Source organism: Dermacentor andersoni, chromosome 10, assembly GCF_023375885.2.
Source record: "Dermacentor andersoni chromosome 10, qqDerAnde1_hic_scaffold, whole genome shotgun sequence".
NCBI lineage: Eukaryota > Metazoa > Arthropoda > Arachnida > Ixodida > Ixodidae > Dermacentor > Dermacentor andersoni.
Window position 1 is genome coordinate 372,501 of NC_092823.1, and position 15,015 is coordinate 387,515.

General features: G+C 55.2%; 1 non-coding gene and 1 pseudogene across 1 annotated transcript; one reads left to right on the plus strand and one right to left on the minus strand.

Moving 5' to 3' along the window:
- Positions 1-664: 664 nt before the first annotated feature.
- On the minus strand, positions 665-2,479 carry LOC126525542 (small subunit ribosomal RNA). Its single transcript, XR_007598236.1, has one exon. It is a non-coding gene; the product is annotated as a small subunit ribosomal RNA (ribosomal RNA).
- A 12,078-nt stretch (positions 2,480-14,557) lies between these two features.
- Positions 14,558-14,731, plus strand: LOC126519749 (U2 spliceosomal RNA; annotated as a pseudogene).
- Positions 14,732-15,015: the final 284 nt, after the last annotated feature.

Genomic DNA, 15,015 nt, shown 5'->3' on the forward strand with positions numbered 1-15,015 from the left:
CCGGCCCCTTCGGACTCGGTGGCATTTGCCGCGGAGGACGGGAGAGCACTTTAGGCCACGGTTCCTTCCGTACTTGGCAGCCGCACCCTCATACCGACAGTTCCATGACCGACCGAGCGCCACACCGTTCCTTTAGTACTTGGGCGGCAACAAAGTCGGGTCGTTACTCCATACTCGCCGCAGGAAGCGACCGGCAGCCGCCAGCCTTTTCAGACTCGGCAGCGTTTGCCGCGGAGGACGGGAGAGCGCTCGCACCACGGTTCCGTGTGTACTAAGCGGCAGCGGCATTAGCTCTCGACCGTCAGTTCCTTGACCGACCGCACGCTTCGCCGTTCCCCTCGTACTGGGCAAAGCAGCAGGTCGGGTCGTCTTACTCCCATTCCGCGCAAGAGCGCCAAAGCGGACAGAAAGCCCACCCAGTGTGCGTTACGCCGTTTCTACCCGCGGGCGCGGCCAAGCCAACCGTCCAAGGTTGCAGCCGGCGTCCACTGGGCGCAACAAATTTGGCACGGGGCGCCCCTCAAAATTCAGGCAGTCCCCGGCATGTTCGGGTATAGCCGTCCCCGCGTCCAAGCGGGGCCAGCGGCGGAAAGCGTCGGGCGCAGCGAGCTGCTTCACCCACACGGGGTAGAAACAATGGCGCTCGCCACCCTTCACAATCCGGTAATGATCCTTCCGCAGGTTCACCTACGGAAACCTTGTTACGACTTTTACTTCCTCTAAATGATCAAGTTTGGTCATCTTTCCAACAGACCGGCGCAACCGAAAGGCCGCGCCGGACATCGGTCCGAAGACCTCACTAAATCATTCAATCGGTAGTAGCGACGGGCGGTGTGTACAAAGGGCAGGGACGTAATCAACGCGAGCTTATGACTCGCGCTTACTGGGAATTCCTCGTTCAAGGGGAACAATTGCAAGCCCCTATCCCAATCACGAAAGAAGTTCCACGGGTTACCCAGTCTTTTCAGACAGGGATAAAGACACGCTGCTTCCTTCAGTGTAGCGCGCGTGCGGCCCCGGACATCTAAGGGCATCACAGACCTGTTATTGCTCTGTTTCGTGCGGCTAGGAGCCGCTTGTCCCTCTAAGAAGGTTGTAAGGTGCTGGGAACCCCGCACCTATTTAATAGGCTAGAGTCTCGTTCGTTATCGGAATTAACCAGACAAATCGCTCCACCAACTAAGAACGGCCATGCACCACCATCCACCGAATCAAGAAAGAGCTCTCAATCTGTCAATCCTCCCAGTGTCCGGGCCGGGTAAGTTTTCCCGTGTTGAGTCAAATTAAGCCGCAGGCTCCACTCCTGGTGGTGCCCTTCCGTCAATTCCTTTAAGTTTCAGCTTTGCAACCATACTTCCCCCGGAACCCAAACACTTTGGTTTCCCGGAAGCTGCCCGCCGAGTCATTTGAGTAACTCAGGCGGATCGCTGGTTGGCATCGTTTATGGTCAGAACTAGGGCGGTATCTGATCGCCTTCGAACCTCTGACTTTCGTTCTTGATCAAAGAAAACATTCTTGGCAAATGCTTTCGCAGTAGTTCGTCTTGCGACGGTCCAAGAATTTCACCTCTAGCGCCGCAATACGAATGCCCCCGTCTGTCCCTCTTAATCATTACCTCGTATTCCAAAAACCAACAGAACAGAAACGAGGTCTTGTTCTATTATTCCATGCAAGTTTATTCAGGCGACTCGCCTGCGTTGAGCACTCTAATTTTTTCAAAGTAAAAGCACCGGCCTTCTCGAGGCACACAATGAAGTGCACCAAGAAAGGACCGGCATGATGTTCAGTCCGAGCCGTCGCATCGGGTAGATGCACTACTCGTCTGGAACTGAGATCCAACTACGAGCTTTTTAACCGCAGCAGCTTTAGTATACGCTATTGGAGCTGGAATTACCGCGGCTGCTGGCACCAGACTTGCCCTCCAATTGATCCTCGTTAAAGGATTTAGAGTGTACTCATTTCAATTACGGGGCCTCAAAAGAGTCCCGTATTGTTATTTTTCGTCACTACCTCCCCGTGCCGGGAGTGGGTAATTTGCGCGCCTGCTGCCTTCCTTGGATGTGGTAGCCGTTTCTCAGGCTCCCTCTCCGGAATCGAACCCTGATTCTCCGTTACCCGTAACAACCATGGTAAGCAAGTAACCTACCATCGAAAGTTGATAAGGCAGACACTTGAAAGAAACGTCGCCGGCTCGTGGCCATGCGATCAGCACAAAGTTATCCAGAGTCACCACACAATACGGGCCGAAACCCGATCGATCTTGGTCTAATAAAAGCACCCGTCGCCCAAAGGGCTTCAGGCTCACTGCATGTATTAGCTCTAGAATTGCCACAGTTATCCAAGTAGGAAGAAACGATCTAAGGAACCATAACTGATTTAATGAGCCATTCGCGGTTTCGCCTTATTTCGGCATGTACTTAGACATGCATGGCTTAATCTTTGAGACAAGCATATGATTACTGGCAGGATCAACCAGGTAATCGTTCAACTGCGCGTCCAGCCTTTCAAGCAGGCCGGACGCCGTTTTTGCGATGCCGAGGCCACCTTCAGGCGCCCCAACACGCTTCGTTCTCGCAAAGGGTAGCACTTTGCACAGTCCGAGACGACGGCGTTCGAGCTCGCTACGGCGCCCTCCCCGCAGGGCCGGGTATCACCACGCGGCAAGAAGCACGCAACATTCTCGATAGACCGGTTGTGTCGACTCGATCGCGGCTTGCGGTTTCTCTCGAGCCCGCAGCACTGGTGGACCGACCGACACTTGCAACGTAGCCGAGACGGCAAAGCCGCTAGGCGACGGGTCACGCCCGCGCCTTCGGCGCTTTCGTATTTGATTCGTCCGAGGACGATGCGGAACACACTTCGATATCGTGGAAAAAGCGTCGTCCGACAACCAGCCCCTAACGCATCAAGCGGATGAGGCTGCAGACGTCAGCTGTGGGATCCACGGGAGCGATACCGGGGACACGCTTGACGGGCACGAAGCCCGCCGCATATCAAACACCCAGGTCGCTTTGGGGGCGACTGCTCTCTGGGACCCCCATATAATAGCAGCGATAAGTACCCAGACCTCCATGGGGCCGTACTCGTGCCACTTTCGACGAGCGTTTGGCGAAAATCGTGCCGCCTCGTAACGCCGCGAGCAAGATTGAAAGCTTACGTCGGCAGCACAATGCCGAAGTCGTGAAAGCGCAGCGCGTCCACCGAATGCGCGAACGGCAATTTCTCGCTAATGGCCAGTACGGTTTCCTGCACAATTGCCTTTCTGTCGCCCTACGGGGCCCCCGGCAGATCGATTCGAGGCACGCTAGCACGGCCCCTTCGCCATTTCCGAGCACGCGTGCGAACAGTGCGGGCGGCGTGCTCGACGCCCCGGCTGACGTCGTTTCGGACTTTGTCTCTTCGCGTGCTCGCGGCAACGCCGCGGCCAACGACGACGTCTGCGCGGTTCTTTGCCGGTTCCCGGCGTGCTATAGTGCAGCCCTCTGCAGGGCGACACCGGCTCCGTCGTGTCCGTGCGGCGGCTTGTACGCAAAAGTTGCGCCAAAGGCGTCGCGCTCGCGCCGCCCCGGCACACGCGGTTTCGGACTTTGTCTCTTCCAGCGCTCGCGTAGTCGTGGGCACGATTGTCGACGTCGGAACGGTGCGCGGACTACGCCACGAGCACGCGCAAGCCGAAAATCGCACTACGGTACAATGTCGGCCGGGGCCGTACGGCCCCTTACAGTAGCAGCGATAAGTGCCCAGACCTCCATGGGGCCGTACTCGTGCGACGCGGCGGCGTACTGCGCCGAGCCGAGCGCCAATATTTGGCTTTTGCAGGGCGGATTCGAGCTCTGGCGATCGCCGCGGTACCGCCGCTCACCGATTCAAGGCACGCTAGCGCGGCCCCTTCGCCATTTCCGAGCACGCGTGCGAACAGTGCGGGCGGCGTGCTCGACGCCCCGGCTGACGTCGTTTCGGACTTTGTCTCTTCGCGTGCTCGCGGCAACGCCGCGGCCAACGACGACGTCTGCGCGGTTCTTTGCCGGTTCCCGGCGTGCTATAGTGCAGCCCTCTGCAGGGCGACACCGGCTCCGTCGTGTCCGTGCGGCGGCTTGTACGCAAAAGTTGCGCCAAAGGCGTCGCGCTCGCGCCGCCCCGGCACACGCGGTTTCGGACTTTGTCTCTTCCAGCGCTCGCGTAGTCGTGGGCACGATTGTCGACGTCGGAACGGTGCGCGGACTACGCCACGAGCACGCGCAAGCCGAAAATCGCACTACGGTACAATGTCGGCCGGGGCCGTACGGCCCCTTACAGTAGCAGCGATAAGTGCCCAGACCTCCATGGGGCCGTACTCGTGCGACGCGGCGGCGTACTGCGCCGAGCCGAGCGCCAATATTTGGCTTTTGCAGGGCGGATTCGAGCTCTGGCGATCGCCGCGGTACCGCCGCTCACCGATTCAAGGCACGCTAGCGCGGCCCCTTCGCCATTTCCGAGCACGCGTGCGAACAGTGCGGGCGGCGTGCTCGACGCCCCGGCTGACGTCCTTTCGGACTTTGTCTCTTCGCGTGCTCGCGGCAACGCCGCGGCCAACGACGACGTCTGCGCGGTTCTTTGCCGGTTCCCGGCGTGCTATAGTGCAGCCCTCTGCAGGGCGACACCGGCTCCGTCGTGTCCGTGCGGCGGCTTGTACGCAAAAGTTGCGCCAAAGGCGTCGCGCTTGCGCCGCCCCGGCACACGCGGTTTCGGACTTTGTCTCTTCCAGCGCTCGCGTAGTCGTGGGCACGATTGTCGACGTCGGAACGGTGCGCGGACTACGCCACGAGCACGCGCAAGCCGAAAATCGCACTACGGTACAATGTCGGCCGGGGCCGTACGGCCCCTTACAGTAGCAGCGATAAGTGCCCAGACCTCCATGGGGCCGTACTCGTGCGACGTGGCGGCGTACTGCGCCGAGCCGAGCGCCAATATTTGGCTTTTGCAGGGCGGATTCGAGCTCTGGCGATCGCCGCGGTACCGCCGCTCACCGATTCAAGGCACGCTAGCGCGGCCCCTTCGCCATTTCCGAGCACGCGTGCGAACAGTGCGGGCGGCGTGCTCGACGCCCCGGCTGACGTCCTTTCGGACTTTGTCTCTTCGCGTGCTCGCGGCAACGCCGCGGCCAACGACGACGTCTGCGCGGTTCTTTGCCGGTTCCCGGCGTGCTATAGTGCAGCCCTCTGCAGGGCGACACCGGCTCCGTCGTGTCCGTGCGGCGGCTTGTACGCAAAAGTTGCGCCAAAGGCGTCGCGCTCGCGCCGCCCCGGCACACGCGGTTTCGGACTTTTGTCTCTTCCAGCGCTCGCGTAGTCGTGGGCACGATTGTCGACGTCGGAACGGTGCGCGGACTACGCCACGAGCACGCGCAAGCCGAAAATCGCACTACGGTACAATGTCGGCCGGGGCCGTACGGCCCCTTACAGTAGCAGCGATAAGTGCCCAGACCTCCATGGGGCCGTACTCGTGCGACGCGGCGGCGTACTGCGCCGAGCCGAGCGCCAATATTTGGCTTTTGCAGGGCGGATTCGAGCTCTGGCGATCGCCGCGGTACCGCCGCTCACCGATTCAAGGCACGCTAGCGCGGCCCCTTCGCCATTTCCGAGCACGCGTGCGAACAGTGCGGGCGGCGTGCTCGACGCCCCGGCTGACGTCCTTTCGGACTTTGTCTCTTCGCGTGCTCGCGGCAACGCCGCGGCCAACGACGACGTCTGCGCGGTTCTTTGCCGGTTCCCGGCGTGCTATAGTGCAGCCCTCTGCAGGGTGACACCGGCTCCGTCGTGTCCGTGCGGCGGCTTGTACGCAAAAGTTGCGTCAAAGGCGTCGCGCTCGCGCCGCCCCGGCACACGCGGTTTCGGACTTTGTCTCTTCCAGCGCTCGCAACCATGTCGGGGCCGACGCCGACGACTGCGTGGTGTTTCAACGATTGCCGGCGTGACACAATGCAGCGGCGTGCGGGATGCCAGCGATTCCGTCGTGTCCGTGCGGCGGCTTGTACGCAAAAGTTGCGCCAAAGGCGTCGCGCTCGCGCCGCCCCGGCACACGCGGTTTCGGACTTTGTCTCTTCCAGCGCTCGCGTAGTCGTGGGCACGATTGTCGACGTCGGAACGGTGCGCGGACTACGCCACGAGCACGCGCAAGCCGAAAATCGCACTACGGTACAATGTCGGCCGGGGCCGTACGGCCCCTTACAGTAGCAGCGATAAGTGCCCAGACCTCCATGGGGCCGTACTCGTGCGACGCGGCGGCGTACAGCGCCGAGCCGAGCGCCAATATTTGGCTTTTGCAGGGCGGATTCGAGCTCTGGCGATCGCCGCGGTACCGCCGCTCACCGATTCAAGGCACGCTAGCGCGGCCCCTTCGCCATTTCCGAGCACGCGTGCGAACAGTGCGGGCGGCGTGCTCGACGCCCCGGCTGACGTCCTTTCGGACTTTGTCTCTTCGCGTGCTCGCGGCAACGCCGCGGCCAACGACGACGTCTGCGCGGTTCTTTGCCGGTTCCCGGCGTGCTATAGTGCAGCCCTCTGCAGGGTGACACCGGCTCCGTCGTGTCCGTGCGGCGGCTTGTACGCAAAAGTTGCGTCAAAGGCGTCGCGCTCGCGCCGCCCCGGCACACGCGGTTTCGGACTTTGTCTCTTCCAGCGCTCGCAACCATGTCGGGGCCGACGCCGACGACTGCGTGGTGTTTCAACGATTGCCGGCGTGACACAATGCAGCTGCGTGCGGGATGCCAGCGATTCCGTCGTGGCGGTGCGGCGGCTTGTACGCAAAAGTTGCGTCAAAGGCGTCGCGCTCGCACCGCCCCGGCACACGTGGTTTCGGACTTTGTCTCTTCGAGCGCTCGCAGCGATGTCGAGGCGATCGCTTACGTCTGCACGGTTTCCGGTGTGCTACAATGCAGCAGTCTGCCGCACTACACCTCTTGGTTGCCGAGGCCAGCACGGCAATTTACTGAAGCGAGCGCATTGCGCCCAGGCGGCAGCGGACTTTGTGCTTTCGGGAGTGCTCTTGCTGTAAAATTTGAACGGCTGCAGCTGCGCGAAGCAAGTGTACCTATTTTCACTCTCTCTCTGTCTGCCTTTGAGGCGACTGTAATTTCACTTTAAACGCAACTGGAGGCGGGAGCAACCTGATGAGAGTAGGTGGACTTCGGTACATGTTGTAATTTAGAAATTGCTTTCAAGCTTTGAGGACATACACCTTCGCGCCATCTGCTTTCCCCGTCTCTTTGGCACTTTATAGTATGTGCTGCATGCTCTGCATTCCAAAGAAACACGCCTGTGTCTCTCCCTCTCTCACGTTCTTCTTCTTTTTGTAGCTGCTGTTGTAGAAGATGCTATGCTCTTTAATCGCTGTAACATAGAGTGCTTGCACAAGCCAACAACTTTTGCGCGTTTTTTTTTTTTTTCTCTTCCCAAGACGTTTCTGCCATTATTCACTAACTCTCGTTCTTAGTATGCAATGGAGCGTTAGCTCGCGCCATCTACCTTTCTTTCTGTATTGCAAAGTCCGCAGGTTTTCCTAGTTCCGTACTCAGATGGCGCCAATGCGTTTTGGCGCCAGGTTCGAACGACCTCGCTGTACTCGTGTTTCCCATTTGAATGTTTCAAAGGGGTTTGCGACAGGGGGTGGTTCTTGTGCAAGGCTGAGCTTTCCAGCTGCGTTTAAGCTATGCTAGCATGTGTGCGTATATATATATATATATATATATATATATAAATACACAAACACACACACACACACACACATGCATATATACATACACACACACGGTAATGGTAAAGATGATGAGGTAGCACTTTTTTTTTTTTTACAATGCCTGTGTTTCAGATGGCGATCTTTCTCCCCTCTATGTTTCCGGTGGGAAGGAGTGTGCAGCGTTTTCTATATTTATTTTGTCATTCACTTCTATGTTGCTCGTCTTCGTACATGGGGCATGCTACCTAATTCTACCGGTCGATTCGACACGTTGCGATCCGTCCCGGCCTGTGCCGTATCAAAATTTTCAGTGGGCCTTGCGGTAAATAAAAAGAAATGAAGGAAATGCGCGTAGTATATTACAATTGCACACGGGCTTGAAACGAAGCCCTCAAGGAAGGTCACCTTGAGCGGTCGCATTCAGACGGAAGTAAGCATTCCCCTGGCGCGTTTTTTTCCGCTCGCCTGTTCCGTTTTCTACGAGGTTGCCTTGGTTGGTTTCGCGTTACAAGCAAGCTTGCACTCGGGTCTCGTTTCTACGCGACAGCGTTTCGTTAACAGCGAAAGACTGAGGCGTTGCGAGTTCATCCGTGAGATAGGGAGCGTTGAGTCTGTACACAGGCTGAATTTTATAATATTGCCCACGCTGTTGCTGAGGTTACCCATGTCGGCAGGGCGCCCACAAGGCAGTAGTACAATGAAGTGAAGTGAAGGACATCGCTTCTCGGCCTTTTGGCTAAGAACTCTGCCCCAGGCCGAGAAGAACTTTCGACGAGTCACCACTGCTGCCCCGGAGGTCGCGTCGGGACCACGGCGGACCTCCAGGAGTCCACAAGCGCCTACCAGGACCGACCCGCCCGCCAGCTCACCTACCTGCTCGAGCGCCACCTGTCCAGCGGCGGAGTAATCCGGCGGGCCCTTCCAGCGCCTGCTGAGCGGCCCATGGTCTCGGGAGCCAGCTCCACTACGAGCGCCTCCTGTCGAGCCGTCGGCCAACCCCCCTGAACCTGTTGGAGCCAGCGCCACCTGCGGCGCTTCCTTCAAGACCAGAGTACGGCGGCGTCCTTCAGCGCCAGCTGTACACGCCACGAGTAACTGGAACAGCCATGAATCCCGGAGGCCGGGCTCCAAGCGGCTACGCCCCCCAAGCCATGGATGCAACTAGTGAGACCCCTTTGCGGGAGAATTGTTTTACCTTTGATGCCCCTGAGGGCGATGTTTCTATTGATGATTTAATTGATGCTGTTGAAACGACTGCGGGGGACGACAGCGTCCTAGCGCTGCAACACATGGGAGGTGCGAAATTCCTCGTTTGCACGAGAACCGCCGCACAGGCAACTAGACTAATGGTTGCGGAGGGGTTCCACGTGAACCAAGTGAAGGTCCCCGTCGACGCTGTCGGCCCGCCAGTCACGTTTGTTAATGTGTATCGGTACCCCATCTACATGTCCGCCGACGCCCTGTCCTTTGCCCTACAACCCTACGGCAAAGTAAAAAGTGTAACTTTTGCGAAAGTGGCTAACCGCCAAAATAAGCTGAATGGCGTCCGTGTAGTGCGCATCGAAATGAGCCGCCCAATCCCGAATTTTATGACTGTACACGGTCACAGGGTCATGTGCGAGTATAGAGGAATGAGGCGTGTGTGCGCGAGATGTGGTGCTGACAGCCACATGGCCACAATGTGCACCGCCCCATATTGTAAACGGTGCGGCACTTTCGGGCACGAGACGGAGGGCTGTGAAGAAGAGTGCCACAAGTGCGGAGGCCGTCACGGCACAAAAGCGTGCTTTCGCAGTAGGGCATACCCCAAGTCGTACGCGAGCGTAGCTGGGCGACACACGCCCACCGACCATGACCAGATAGCAAGCGCACAACAAAGCCAGGCTTTCCCGACGCTTAGCGAAAGCGTAAGACCGAGGCTGCAGGTGCTTCAACCAAGCAACCTAACCAAAAAAACGAAATCGCACGATTTTTGGGAAGGTGCAGAAAGCACCGCGGAAAGTGAAAGCAGCGCGAGCAAAGTAACGCCCGTACGACAGTCCGACACCCCTTTGCCAACAGACAGCTGCGACGAGATAACGGATGACGCCTCGCCCCAAAATCCAGCCGCAGCATCAGCAACGACAGACGGCACGGGCACGTCAAGCGAGCCACGCCCCTCAGGAAACACCAGCGATGAGGCGATAAAAACCGAGCCTAAACAAACCACCCTTGGGAAAAATCATGCTTTCGAAGATATGCCTATAGTAAGCAGCGGCAAATATGCAATCCCGGATGCAAAACCACAGGAGGGCAAGCTCTCCTTGGAAACAAAATCGTTAAATGAGGAACCAATTAACAGTGACCCAAGTGCCGAAAACCCCCCGCAAAAGTTACAGCAGGGAAAGGACGCAGTAATTGCCGCCGGGAAAGACGCACTAAAAGAACGAGGAGGCCGAACTCCAAACGCCCAGACCGCTGGAGCCCAGACGCTTAAACCGCATCGACACAGATCCCGCTCAAACAAAAGGGGAGGCGAAGGGCGAAAACATGCCAAAGACAGTATTAGCCCGGAAACCCAAAGACGAGCAACAGATGAACTTGCTAGCAGTGACAGCGAAACCAAAATGCCAAAAAAAATTCCCAGGAAGGATCCCCCTTCGCAAAAGAAAACAAATACGCACACGAATGAGACTGATATGGAAGTCACGGAAGAGACAGCAAGCCGGGAAAATTTCGCGCTCTAACCAAGGCGCGATACTACAGCAGCACAAAAACTAATCATACACCACGCCCACCCGCGCTTTTCTTTTTCCACTTCCCCCCGCTTGTAAGCGGACAGCAATGAATCCAAAACAAACCCGCCCTACTCCAGCTGTTGCGCTTCGCAATGAAGCACGTGGCATACACCCTCCCTCTCGTTTGCCCGCACAACCTTTCGTTAAAACCACGCATCACTGTGAGACAAAAAAAAAAAAAAAAAAAAAAAAAAACACAGAGACCGCCCCAATGGCTGCGCAACGCTCGCTCCTTTTAACCCCCCCCCCCCCCCCCTTGTTTTTTTACATTGTTCCTCAACTGTGCTTTCCTTTGTAACCTATGTTCAGTATAACACCTTGGTTGGAAAACGAGCCAGAGCATATGGCTGACTTTACTTTTGCCACTTTTAATGTTAGAGGCTTTCGCGACAAAAACAAGCAGCGCGAAATCCTTAACCTTGCAAGGGAGCAGCACATAGATATCCTCTTTGTTCAGGAAGCTAATTTGAGGACTCCACTGGAAGTGGAGACATTCAAACGCGATTTCCAAGTGGACGCCTTTTTTTCTTTGACAAACGCCCGAGCGTGTGGCGTGGGGGCCATTTTCGTGACAGGACGTTTCCGCAAGCGAGCCCATTGTCTGTACGGATCCAACGGGCGGACTCTGATGCTGGACATATACATAGACAAAAAAAAAATCCGTTTTGTCAACATCTATGCCCCGGCAACTCGGTCGGACACAAACGCCTTTTTCAAGGCCCTTCACCCGATGCTTCTCGATACAACTCCGCACGTCCTTCTAGGCGATTTTAACTGCGTAATTAACTCCACTAGGGACATCCGAGGCCCCGGGCAAGGGGGATCCACTTACAATGCACGAGAATGTTGTAAAATACTCCGCCATCTGGGCCTTACGGATGCGTGGGTCTCGCTCCATGATGAGCGTTTTGAGCCTACTCGCGTCTCCACCAGGACATCGAGCAGAATTGACCGAATTTACGTCCCCGACGGCCTCCTCCCCAAACTTCAGTCTTGTACAGTTGTGTCGCTCCCAGCCACTCTAACGAAACGGACTGACGATTTCCCCGTAGCATGTACAATCAGGGGCCATCCAGAGCAGGAAACACACCCGAGACGTTGGCGGCTTGACACTGCCCTGCTACAGGATGACGCCAGCAAGGAAAACCTTAAGCACTGCCTCAAAGAAATCACTGATCGCGCCCCGCAGATGAGCCCGATGACTTGGGAAGCGCTAAAAGATCAATGGACAACTGCACTACAAGCCGAAGGCAAAGCGCGGCACCGGCGGTACACCGCCGAACTCAGGGAATTAATGCGAAGAATGCAAATCATTACGCGAGCGGAAACCATCACCTCATGCACCGGGTTATACCTGCAAACGCTACAAAAGAAGTATGATTGCCTCCTAGTAAAAAGAACACAGAAGGCACAACGCGGTCCATGTGAAATGTACAGCAACACAGAAGAACATAACAACCGCGAGGGGACAAATGCCACGAGGGAAATCGTAGAGGCCAGAAGGGAAGATGGCACGACCACACACGATCACAAAGAAATCCAAAATATTTTTTATACCTATTTTAGACAACAGTTTGAGGAGGACCAAACGAACAGTGATGTGGACACCGAAAACCTGACCCTGTTATGCGAAAATCTACCGCGTCTTGATCAAGAAGCGGTTTCAGGGCTTTGCGATGACGTCACCACAGAAGAATTGAAACGCATTGTCCAAAGCATGTCGCAAGACACCGCCCCAGGCTGTGATGGCATCACCACAGGGTTTTACAACGTCTTCTTCGAAGAAGTAGGCGAAAAGCTGTGCGACTTGATTAATATGGTAATAAATGAAAAGAAAAAACCCCCCTCCTTTGGGAAAGGAAGAATCATCCTATTGCTGAAAGAAGGCGCCCAGCCGCATACCCCCCAAGCGTGGCGACCGATCACCCTTTTAAATACAGATTACAAGATCACAGCTGCCGTGCTGAACAATAGGATCAAGCGAGTGCTACCACTGATAATATCTCCCTACCAGACATGCGCGGTGCCTGGCCGGTCAATATTTTCAAACCTGACGCTTACGCGTGACGTCTTTGAATACGCGACAAGCAAGCAGATAAGCGGCGCTTTCCTTTCACTGGACCAAGCAAAGGCTTTCGACAGGGTCAAGCACGCATATCTTTTCACAATACTGAAACAGTTCTCCTTTCCCCAAGATTTTGTCAAGATAATCTCACTCCTCTATAGCAATATGACATGTCACATTCAGATCAACAAGTCCCTCACACAGAGTTTTAACTACACGAAAGGGATCCGCCAAGGATGCCCATTAGGACCGACCCTGTTCATCCTTTCGCTTGAGCCATTGATAGTTAGCATACACAATGAACCGCGTATCCGAGGCTTCCCCTTGACAGGCCAGGATGAAATCAAGATCACGGCCTACGCGGATGACCTAGCCATCTTCGTCAGAAACGAATCCAGTCTGCACTACTTCCGCACCATTTTTGCAAGGTATGCACACCTGTCTGGCGCGGCACTAAGCGAAGCCAAAAGCAAGGCTCTTCTTTTCGGATCCTTCCCACCGGACGCCATAAGCAACATACAGCAGGTTGACACGGTTAAAATTCTGGGAATTTATTTTACGCAGAACGGAGTGGCGCTGTCCACCTGGCAGGTTGCCATTACCAAGGCAAAACACGCCATATCCCAGCTACAACAAATGCCCCTAACGCTACAAGAGAAAGCCCTCGCAGCAAGGACAACAATATGTGGGTTTGCCAACTACGCCAGTCGAGTTGGCATCATGCCCAGTAAAACAATCACACAAATGAACAAACTCATCACAGCTTTCTTGTGGGAAAACAAGCCACCCCCGATAAAACGAAATCTACTGCAGCTAGCCACAACGAGCGGAGGCCTCGGACTCCTACACGTCGGAACTACCGCACGGCTTCTGGCCCTAAGGACTGCCAGGTATTTAGGCACCTCGGCCGATTATATAGGCAAGGGCCTAATGTGGTACTGGTGCAGCACCAATCGCAGTGTCCTAGATTGCAGTAGGTTACCTGGACCACACGCAGAATTCCCTTCCGAATTCTACAAGACTGCCGCAGTCACAAAGGCTATGTTAGAGAAAGAGGCCCCCGGCACGAACATAGACAAAGACTCACCAGCTAAGATCATCGAAACCATAACGGAAACTCAATTATCAACTGAAGACAAGGAAAAACTTGAAAACATAAAGGCAACCCAATCCAAAAAGATAAAACTTCCCAAAGAAGTCCAGGACTTCGAAGTTAAACGAAAATGGAAAGCACTCCCGACCCGGCAGAGATTACACAGACTGGGCATCGTTCCGAACGATCGTTGCCCCAACTGCAGCTACTCAGAAACCGTCGATCATGCGTTATTCGAGTGCGCCGCTGCAAAAGCTGTTTGGCGATTAGTACTACACACCTTCGGCGTACGACTGCAGGCCATGGCGCTGAAAACCAAAGGCAATTTCGCCAACTTAGTTTTTGTTTGTACAATGTACGCCTTGTGGAAACGTCGATGCCTCGCAGAGGTCAGGAGAGTGCCGGTAAGGGCAGCCTACCCCACCCTCCAGAAAATAAGCACGCTCCTATGGGAACACTTGAACGAGGAACTTAACGCAACAGGGGAGGAAAGTTTCCTCCGCCGCTGGCATACAAGATTTTTCATTCAAAAAAATGGACAACTCGCGTACCCGTTGTTGCCATATTAACGCCCCCCCCTTAGCACCCAACACATAACCAAACGCATTCTCAATATATATAAAAAAAATGTAGTAAATAACACAGTTTCAGTGTCACAACAACAGTTGCCCACAGAAATATGTATGGGAGACATAGTGCCCCAAGGTGTTTTGATACCCTCTTCCTCGTCTTCTATGCAAGTGTACGACCCTTTAGCAGACATAGCATTGTATAATGCAGCGTGATCTATCCTTTGTACAACGGTTCAGCAAAGGGCATCGGTTCCAAGCGCAACTACCAACTGTACCACAACATGTGTTCTGTACATTGTTAACCTGTGTTTGCTTGAATTGTTACGATGTATGAATAAAACCTTCCCTTGTTGTAGTATCTGTTCTTATCAGCTTAATATCTGATACGGGTTCTATATGGACCCACGATATTAAACCTATTTTTGGAAGTTGGCGGAGTGCTTGAAGCCTGCTTCACCTCCGCCGCAGGTCGGCCCGGTATTGCACTACCTCCGGGATCGGCGCCGCTCACTTAGGTGAGACTTCATTCAATCAAAATGAAGAGCACAAGCTCAACGCGAGCAGTGACTTGACACGCACCATTCCTATACTACACGCAACGATGCCGGTTCGCGGACCACGAGAGTAATTAAACTGCCACTCCATCTGTGTGTAGCGTCGCACTTGTTGCGTCGCAAATGGGACAGCCGCTCCAGCAAATTTCTAGTTATGGGCTTCGAGAAAAATTAATGAAAGCAAAAGAAAGAACCAGAATTCCTATTTGTCCGATGTCTCTGAATGATTGTCTCCTGTAAA